Source organism: Heptranchias perlo, chromosome 13 (assembly GCF_035084215.1).
Source record: "Heptranchias perlo isolate sHepPer1 chromosome 13, sHepPer1.hap1, whole genome shotgun sequence".
NCBI classification, from domain to species: Eukaryota; Metazoa; Chordata; class Chondrichthyes; order Hexanchiformes; family Hexanchidae; genus Heptranchias; species Heptranchias perlo.
In genome coordinates, this window is record NC_090337.1 from 8,640,784 (window position 1) to 8,650,579 (window position 9,796).

Consider the following 9,796-nt stretch of genomic DNA (forward strand, 5'->3'; position numbering starts at 1 on the left):
TGAGCAATAAATGACGGCATTGCTAACAATGCCCACAACCCCAGAATGATTTTTAAAAAAATTTGTCTGGTAAAAATGCATGCTTCTTCATTTTGTAGTACGGACTGTAAAGTTCAATTCAATTTAACATTTAATGTCAGTTACATTGCATGTTCGGCCTGACAATTCTGTAATGCCAAACATAATCAGCAGGACCCGAGCTACGTTACAAATCATACTTTCCTACCGAGAGAGAGAGCTCTGTGCATTCCACTCCCCCTCCCCCCACCCCCTTGGAAGTATTTTTTAGGGTGCAATTATATCCCTCAGCTTCTGCACCGAGCGCCTTCTCACCCTCTGTGATTTCAACCTCCATCTCAACTCATCACGCTCTCTCTCCCCTGAATTCATTGCCCGCTTAGCCTCTTTAATCTCTCCCTCCATATAAACTCCCTGACCCATATTCGCGGCCGCCCCCTTGACCTTGCCATCCCACGTGGCCTCTCAACTCCCGTTGTGTCAATCATGGGTAAGGCCATCTTTGATCACTTCCTTGTATCCCTCTCCACCCACATCCTCCATCCCCCTCTCAATCCCACTTCCTTCTGTGTCTGCCCCTGGAAAAAACTCTCCCCCAGGTCACTTACAACTGCACTTTCAAATTCCCAACTGTCTAACCTTTGGCCCTCCATACACCATGACATTTCTGCAGCTACCGATCTGCTCAATCACACCCTCATCTCCAGCTTTGATGCCTTTGTCCCTATTAAAATGATTACTCTCTCTCACCCTGGTCAATCCTCCTGGGACGGAGCTAATCTTGGCTCCCTTAAGTCAAAGGGATGCAGATTTGAACGTTTATGGCTGACAACTGGTTTAGCCTTTCATCGCCAGATCTGGCTGGACCACATAAAGCACTATCAGATCCTGCTCTCCTCTGCCAAAACTGCTCAGTATTCCAGGATTATCCTGGAATGCAAAGATAATCCCGGCTTCTCTTCACTACATACCGTCTTCTTAAACCCCTCTCCCCTGCCCCCTCCACCCTCACCTCCAATGAAAAGTGCGAGGAGCTCATGGACTTCTTTGTCACTAAGGTTGAGATCATCTGTTCAGCTGCCTCTGCCATTTCCCTCCCTTCGCCTAGACCACCAAGCCAAATTCCCCCTATGGTTCCCCCCTGCCCTAGCCCCGAACTCGCATCTTTCTCTAGTTTCTCTCCTATCTCTCCTCGTGCCCTCTTCGAGCTCATCTTGACCATGAGACTCACCTCCTGCTCCCTCATCCCTATTCCCTCTAAACTGCTGACTACCCAAATTCCCTTCCTGGCCCCCATGTTAGCTGATATTGTTAACGGTTCCCTCTTCTCCGGTACTGCCCCCCTCCCTTTCAAATCTGCCATCATCACCCTCCTCCTCAAAAAGCCCACACTTGACCCCTCTGTCCTTGCAAACTACCGCCCCATCTCCAACCTCCCTTTCCTCTTCAAGGTCTTGAATGAGTCGTCACCTCCCAAATCCGTGACCATCTTTCCTGCAACTCCATGTTTGAATCCCTCCAATCAGGTTTCCGCCCCTGCCACTGTACTGAAAAAGCCCTTATCAAAGTCATAAATGACATCCTATGTGACTGTGACAGTGGTAAACTATCCCTCCTCATCATTCTTGACCTGTCTGCAGCCTTTGACATAGTTGACCACACCATCCTCCTCCAATGCCTCTCCTCCGTTGTCCAGCTGGGTGGGACTGCGCTCTCCTGGTTCCATTCTTATTTATCCAGTCGTAGCCAGAGAATCATCTGCAATGGCTTCTCTTCCTGCTCCCGCACTGTTACCTCTGGAGTCCCCCAAGGAACTATCCTTGGCCCCCACCCATTTCTCATCTACATGCTGCCCCTCGGCGACATCATCCGAAAACACGACAGATTCCACATATACGTTGACGACACCCAGCTCTACCTCACAACCACCTCCCATGACCCCTCCACTGTCTCTCATTTGTCACATTGCTTGTCTGACATCCAGTACTGGATGAACAAAAGATTCCTCCATCTAAATATTGGGAAGACCGAAGCCATTGTCTTTGGTTCCTGCCACAAACTCCGTTCCCTAGCCACCGACTCCATCCCTCTCCCTGGCCACTGTCTGAGTCTGAACCAGACTGTTGGCAACCTTGGTGTCCTATTTGACCCTGAGATGAGCTTCCGACCACATATCTGCTCCATCACCTGCCTCAGCTTATCTGCTGCTGAAACCCTCATCCATGTTACCTCCAGACTGGATTATTCCAATGATCTCCTGGCTGGCCTCCTATTTTCCACCCTACATAAACTTGAGCTCAACCAAAACTCTGCTGCCCATATCCTAACTCGCACCAAGTCTCGTTCTCCCATCACCCCTGTACTCGCTGACCTATATTGGTTCCCCATCCGGGAATGCCTCAATTTTAAAAATTCTCATCCTTGTTTTCAAATCCCTCCATAACCTCGCCCCTCCCTATCTCTGCAACCTCCTCCAGTCCTACAACCCTCCGAGATCTCTGTGCTCCTCCAATTCTTGTCATTTGCACATCCCTGATTTTCTTCACTCCACCATTGGCGGTCGTGCCTTCAGCTGCCTCGGCCCTAAGCTCTGGGATTCCCTCCCTAAACCTTTCCGCCTCTCCACCTCTCCCGCCTCCTTTAAAACGCTCCTTAAAACCTACCTCTTTGACCAAACTTTTGGTTATTTGTCCTAATACCTCCTTATGTGGTTTGGTGTCAAATTTTGTTTGATAATGCTCCTGTAAAGTGCCTTGGGACGTTTTACTACGTTAAAGGCGCTTTATAAATGCTGTCGTTGATGTTGTTGTTGTCTGTATTGATATTGATATGAAAACTGTCTGCACTTTGCCTTTATGGCCTGATAGTGATTCAGGCTCTCAGGTTCAGGAGAGAGTTCTACGCATGCATGCGTACAAAGCTCCACTCCAGCAAGTAAATTTTAAACAATAACATGCATTTATTATAGCACCTTCAATGTAAAAAAATGTCCCAAGATCGTTCACACAAACTTAACCAACAAAAAAATGCGACAAGCCAAAGAATGAGATACCAGGAGGGGTCAAAGTTGGGTCAAAGAGGTGGGTTTTAAGCAGGGCCTTAAAGGAGAAGTGGGAGGTGGAGAGGGGAGATTGTTTAGGGAGAAAATTTCAGAGCGTGGAGCATAGGAAACTCAGGGTACGGCTGTCAAGAGTGGGATGAAGTGAGGGGGATGCATAAGAGGTCAGAGTCGGAGGAACAGAGAGCTTAGGAGATTGGGCTCCAAGGGCTGGGGAAGGTTACAGAGGTAAGAAGGGGCAATGGATGTAGATTTGAATTTTAAATTTGAAGTTTTGGGGGACCGTGAGCCAATGCAGCTCAGTGAGGACAGGAGTGATAGGTGAGCGGGGTTTGGGGCAGAATAGGATATGGGCAGCAGACTTTTGGATGAGGTGAAGTTTACGGAGGCTGGAGGCTGGGAGGATGGCCAGGAGAGCCTTGGAATAGTTGAGTCTGGAGGTGCCAAAGGCATGGTTGAGGGTTTCAGCAGTAGATAGATAGATATAGGGTGGAGGCAGGTAATGTTACATAGTAAGTAGGTGGTTTTTGCGATGGCGAGGATATGGTGTTGGAAGCTCAGCTCAAGGTTGAATAGAATGCTGAGGTTGCAAAGAGTCTCTTTCAGCCTGAGACAGTGGCAAGAGAGGGGAATGGAACCAGTTGCAATGGTATGGAGTTTGTGGCAGGGGCGGGGGAGGGTGGGTGGGGCGAAGCAATGGCTTTGGTCTTCCTGATATTCAGCTACAGGAAATTGTAGCTTATTCAAGACTGGACGTCGCATAGGCAGTCTGACAACACAGCGAGAGTGGAAGGTTGAGAAAGGTAATGGAGAGGTAGAGCTACCTATCTGTCTATCTGTCAATCTACCTGTCGCATCTGTCCATGACAGAATTGGTGGGACTGACCACTGCACAGTCCTTGTGGAGATGAAGTCCCGTATTCACTCTGAGGATTCCGTCCATCATGTTGTGCGACACTACCACCGTGGTAAATGGGATAGATTCAGAACAGATCTAGCAGCTCAAAACTGGGCATCCATGAGGTGCTGTGGGCCATCAGCAGCAGCAGATTTGTATTTCACCACAATCTGTAACCTCATGGCCCAGCATATCCGTCACAGTGGCATTACCATCAAGCCAGGGGATCAACCCTGGTTCAACGAGGGGTGTGGAAGAGCATTCCAGGAGCAGCACCAGGCATACCTAAAAATGAGGTGCCAACCTGGTGAAGCTTCAACACAGGACTATATGCATGCTAAACAGTGGAAGCAGCATGCTATAGGCAGAGCTAAGTGATCCCACAAACAATGGATCAGGTCAAAGCTCTGCAGTTCTGCCACATCCAGTCATGAATGGTGGTGGACAATTAAACAACTAATGGGAGGAGGAGGCTCTGTAAACATCCCCAACCTCAAAGATGGCAGAGCCTAGCATGTGAGTGCAAAAGACAAGGCTGAAGTGTTTACAACCATCTTCAGCTAGAAGTGCCGAGTGGATGATCTATCTCGGCCTCCTCCCGATATCCCCACCATCACAGAAGCCAGTCTTCAGCCAATTCGATTCACTCCACATGATATCAAGAAATGACTGAGTGCACTGGATACAGCAAAGACTATGGGCTCCGACAACATCCCGGCTGTAATGCTGAAGAGTTGTGCTCCAGAACTAGCTGCGCCTTCTAGACAACTGCTCCAGCAAAGCTACAACACTGGCATCTATCCGACAATGTGGAAAATTGCCGAGGTATGTCCTGCCCACAAAAAGCAGGACAAATACAATCTGGCCAATTACCACCCCATCAGTCCATTCTTAATTATCAGCAAAGTGATGGAAGGTGTCGTCGACAGTGCTATCAAGCGGCACTTACTCACCAATAACCTGCTCACCGATGCTCAGTTTGGGTTCCGCCAGACCTCATTACAGCCTTGGTCCAAACAGAGGTGAAGTGAGAGTGACTGCCCTTGACATCAAGGCAGCATTTGACCGAGTGTGGCATCATGGAACCCGAGTAAAATTGAAGTCAGTGGGAATCAGGGAAAACTCTCCAGTGGCTGGAGTCATACCTAGCACAAAGGAAGATGGTAGTGGTCGTTGGAGGCCAATCATCTCAGCCACAGGACATCACTTCAGGAGTTCCTCAGGGCAGTGTTCTAGGCCCAACCATCTTCAGCTGCTTCATCAATGACCTTCCCTCCCACATAAGGTCAGAAGTAGGGATTTTCACTGATGATTGCACAGTGTTCAGTTCCATTCGTAACCCCTCAGATAATAAAGTAGTCCGTGCCCGCATGCAGCAAGACCTGGACAACATCCAGGCATGGGCTGATAAGTGGCAAGTAACATTCACGCCAGACAAGTGCTAGGCATTGACCATCTCCAAGAAGAGAGAGTCCAACCACCTCCCCTTGACATTCAACGGCATTACCATTGCCGAATCCCCCACCATCAACATCGTGGGAGTTACCATTGACCAGAAAGTTAACTGGACCTGCCACATAAATACTGTGGCTACAAGAGCAGGTCAGAGGCTGGGTATTCTGCGGCGAGTGACTCACCTCCTGACTCCCCAAAGCCTTTCCATCACCTACAAGGCACAAGTCAGGAGTGTGATGGAATACTCTCCACTTGCCTGGATGAGTGCAGCTCCGACAACACTCAAGAAGCTGGACACCATCCAGGAAAAAGCAGCCTGCTTGATTGGCTCCCCATCCACCAACTTAAACATGCACTCCCTCCACCACTGGCACACCCTGGCTGTATTGTGTACCATCTACAAGATGCACTGCAGCAACTCACCAAGGCTTCTTCGACAGCACTTCCCAAACCCGCGACCTCTACCACCTAGAAGGACAAGAGCAGCAGGCACATGGGATCTCCACCACCTGCACATTCCCCTCCAAGTCACACACCATCCTCACTTGGAAATATATCGTTCCTTCATCGTTGCTGGGTCAAAATCCTTACCTAACAGCACTGTGGGAGTACCTTCACCACACGCACTGCAGCAGTTCAACAAGGCGGCTCACCACCACCTTCTCAAGGGCAATTAGGGATGGGCAATAAATGCCGGCCTTGTCAGCGACGTCCACATCCCATGAATGAATTTTTAAAAAAACGCTGTGTGTCATCAGTATTGTAAGCACACTGGGACCAATACCCTGGCAGGAATCTTTACCAAGGGCATCAAATGAATCCTTAACCTCTTCACTCTTCACCAGTACAGATTGTATTAACACTTACACAACCAACCTATCCATTAGGATATGAACAACCTCTAGGTAAATGATTTGACCCCTTCCTGCCAAATTATCAAAGAAGAAGCCAGCCAACAAGTCAGGAACTAACAATCTTTATTAATCTCAATATCATAATTAGCAGCATGTGAACTTAAACATTGAGAATGCAAATAATTAGTAGATAGGGTAGCTGATGATATGAATAGCACTTTACAAGGACAGCTCAGTTATGTCACAGTAATTCAGCATTAACTGCTTGTTGATTATAACGTTACAGTTGAGCTGAGATTGGTGAGATTAATTTAGGATTAGACTCCTTAGATAGCTGACAAGTTAGCAGCTTTAGATAGCCAAGTCTATTGGATAGATTAAAGTCTATATGCTTGTAGTTAGCAGTGTTTCCCAAGCTTAGACAACCATGCCCTTGTGCTGGCGTAGTTGAGCTGGTTGCCTCACCTTCTTCTGCGATGATGGCCTTACCTTTCTGGAACATCAGAATGATGCATCTCTGTCTCTGGAGGTGCTTTCCGTTCCTCTTGGCTCCTGGGTAAATCTACCTCATACACGGATAGCTGTAACTGGACTTGCTGGTTTAAATCTCATTTCCCTTGATCTCAGGTAAACTTGTCCATCTAAGTGACACACTTAAAGCTCCCTATGTCTGGATGGTACAGATGTACAATTTAAATTCTGTCACCTCTCTGTCTATCAGAAATGCACTTTCTGTCTTTTCCAGAGACACCCTTCTACATACACTAGAGAAAGAACACCTACTACAAGAATGCTAAAAGAACAAGAACTAAGAACTAACTGAAACTGTTTTAGTGTCAAATTCATCGTCTTATGTAACCTTGATTTTATTGACCAATCCGAGTGACATGCATTAGACAAGTTCACCTCTTTTCATGTCAATCACCTCAAACAGTCAATTTGGTACCCCTAGATGACCTTCAAGTAAATGAGGCATCAGTACCTCGACATGCCAGGTCGTGCTTTTACTTCCTCGCTTCTCAATTTCTCTCTAACAAAAAGTCTTACACAGGCCCAGATAAGGCATGCAATATTCACATCTCCCTAACGAGCAACCTCCAGGCCTGTGGCCTTGATGCTTATGTCTTCTATCAGTGGTAAGGAATGTTTTGTTTATATAACCCTTCATGGTATAATTAGCATTAGCAATAGCTCTTTCCTTTCCCAGCATTCAATCTAAATACTGACTCCATTTTGGGGGCAAATTTAAGGCAATTTTTAGGACATTTCTGCAATAGCATATATATAGGGACTCCATATTTAAGTATTATGTCCCCAAGTGGAAGCATTTAGATGAGAAAAAGGAGGGGGCCTAGGATAGATCTTTGAAGCAACTCTGGAGGATAATGATGCATTGGGCAGGAAGAGAAGCCACTGCTGAAGATGCTCTGGCTGCAATCAGATAGGTAAGAGTGAAACTAAGTAAGGGTAGTCCCACAGAGATGGACAACGGAGGAGAGGCATTGTAGAAGGATTGTGCAGTTGCTTGTATCAAAGGCTGCAGAGGGATCAAGGGGGATGAGAAAGGACAATGCACTGCAGTCATAGAGGATGTCATTTGTGACTTTGGTTAGGGCCATTTCAAAGCTGTGGCAAAGGTGGAAACTTGTTTGGCGAGATTCAAACAGGGAATAGATGGAAAGATGATCAAGGATTTAGGAGGCAACAACATTGGAGAGGAAAGGGAGATTGGAGATGGAGTGATAGTTTGCAAGGACAGAGAAGGTCAAGAATGGGTTTTTGAGAAGGTCGTGATGGTGAAGACATTGAAAGAGAGGAGGACAGTACCTGAGAAGAGGGATCCATTTACAATGTCAGCAGTGATAGGGACACTATAATTGGCCTTGATGTTGATGGACTAGGCAGGTGAAAAAATTAGGCAAAGTTCCCAAGCCTGATCATTATCAGGTGACTGCAGCTAGAAAGTGTACATCTGTGGACATCATGGAGGGATAGGATTTGTCTCAGCCCCTCTCGTGGCCCAAGAATTATGTGGAATATGCAGCACAGGAACTGTCCATTCAGCATTTATATTCCACACAAGTCTCCTCCCACACTAATTACCTCTTCCCATCCTGCTCCAACATCTCTTGTGTACAAGAGCTTGCACACAATCGCTGTCCAGACGTACATGTGAGGAAAGGTCGCTTATGCATGGTACTAGAGTGTACTCAGTGTCTATGGAACTGCACCCCAGAATGGACGCCTTCAGATGAGAATTGGAGAGGTGAAAAACATTTAGAAATATACCTTAAAAGGGACTTTTTCCTTTTCATAACCTAAATAACAGAGAACCTTAAATTTTTTCATCTTTTTTGAAACCATTCTATCAAAGAAACATAACTTCAAAACAATGATATACAATATGTACCATTCTGGATAGAACATTCAAAATCAATGTATGGACTGTTTTTTGTATAATACTATAGCAAATCAGACAAAAATACTTGTGCAATATTTATGAGTTTAGTAAGTTTTCAATCTATTCTGTGTGAAGAACCCACTGCAAATACTGTCACACTTTCAGGCGCCCTTGCAAGTATTCACACACTCCTAGTGAATCCTACAAACATTGCACACACCTCTGGAGACCCTCTGCAACTATTGAGACACTTCCAGGCAGCCCCAGCAAATTTTGACATGTCCCCAGTGACCCCTTCCAAATATTGATACCCTCTGTGGGCCCTCTTTATATACTGGTAAACTTCCAAGGAACTTTAACAAATATTGGCACACTCTGGGGGGCCCCTGCAAATAGTAATGTGCTCTTGCAGATAATTAACTTAATGACAGAAAGTGTGACAGTTCTCCAAGGGAAAACAGTTTCGTCACTGCCAAAATGTTTTTTTATTAATGTACAACAGAAACAATCAACTAATAAGTCAGCAACTACAGATTAGAAATGACCTCACAGGCCATTTGCAGACCAGATAGAGTCCAAGGTAAACTATGAATACTTGATGAGGGATTTGGCTCTTTTCTCATTACAGGAAAGCAAATAGTTACTAAAATAATAGAAAAAGCAATTGGACTTGAAGCAAATATAATTGAACAGAATGGAGAGCAAACATATGATTAGGTGCATGAATGTTACATCAGAAGAAGGGAGAGGAAATTTCATAACACAGAATTAAGTAAAGGGGGGATGGACAGAATTTGCTGTCAAAATGACGGTGAGGCTAATGGAGCTGACCATTATTTATGCGCAAATTGTGCAGCGACTTCAGGCGAGGGCGGTTGTGCGGTTAAACATGGAAATCCAGAAATTGCTGTCTGAGATGTGCCACTCTGCCTTTAGCTTCGCAAAAATGGCATCTCACTGTCTGCCTCACCATTGAAATGCATTGCATGGCGTTAAGTTCATGTATTTGCATGGTAGATATGAAATAATCTCGCCACAGAAAGTTAAGTCAAGTCAATTCAAGTTAAGTACCCATTTAACGATGTGATAAGTGTTAATTAATGCCAGTCAAC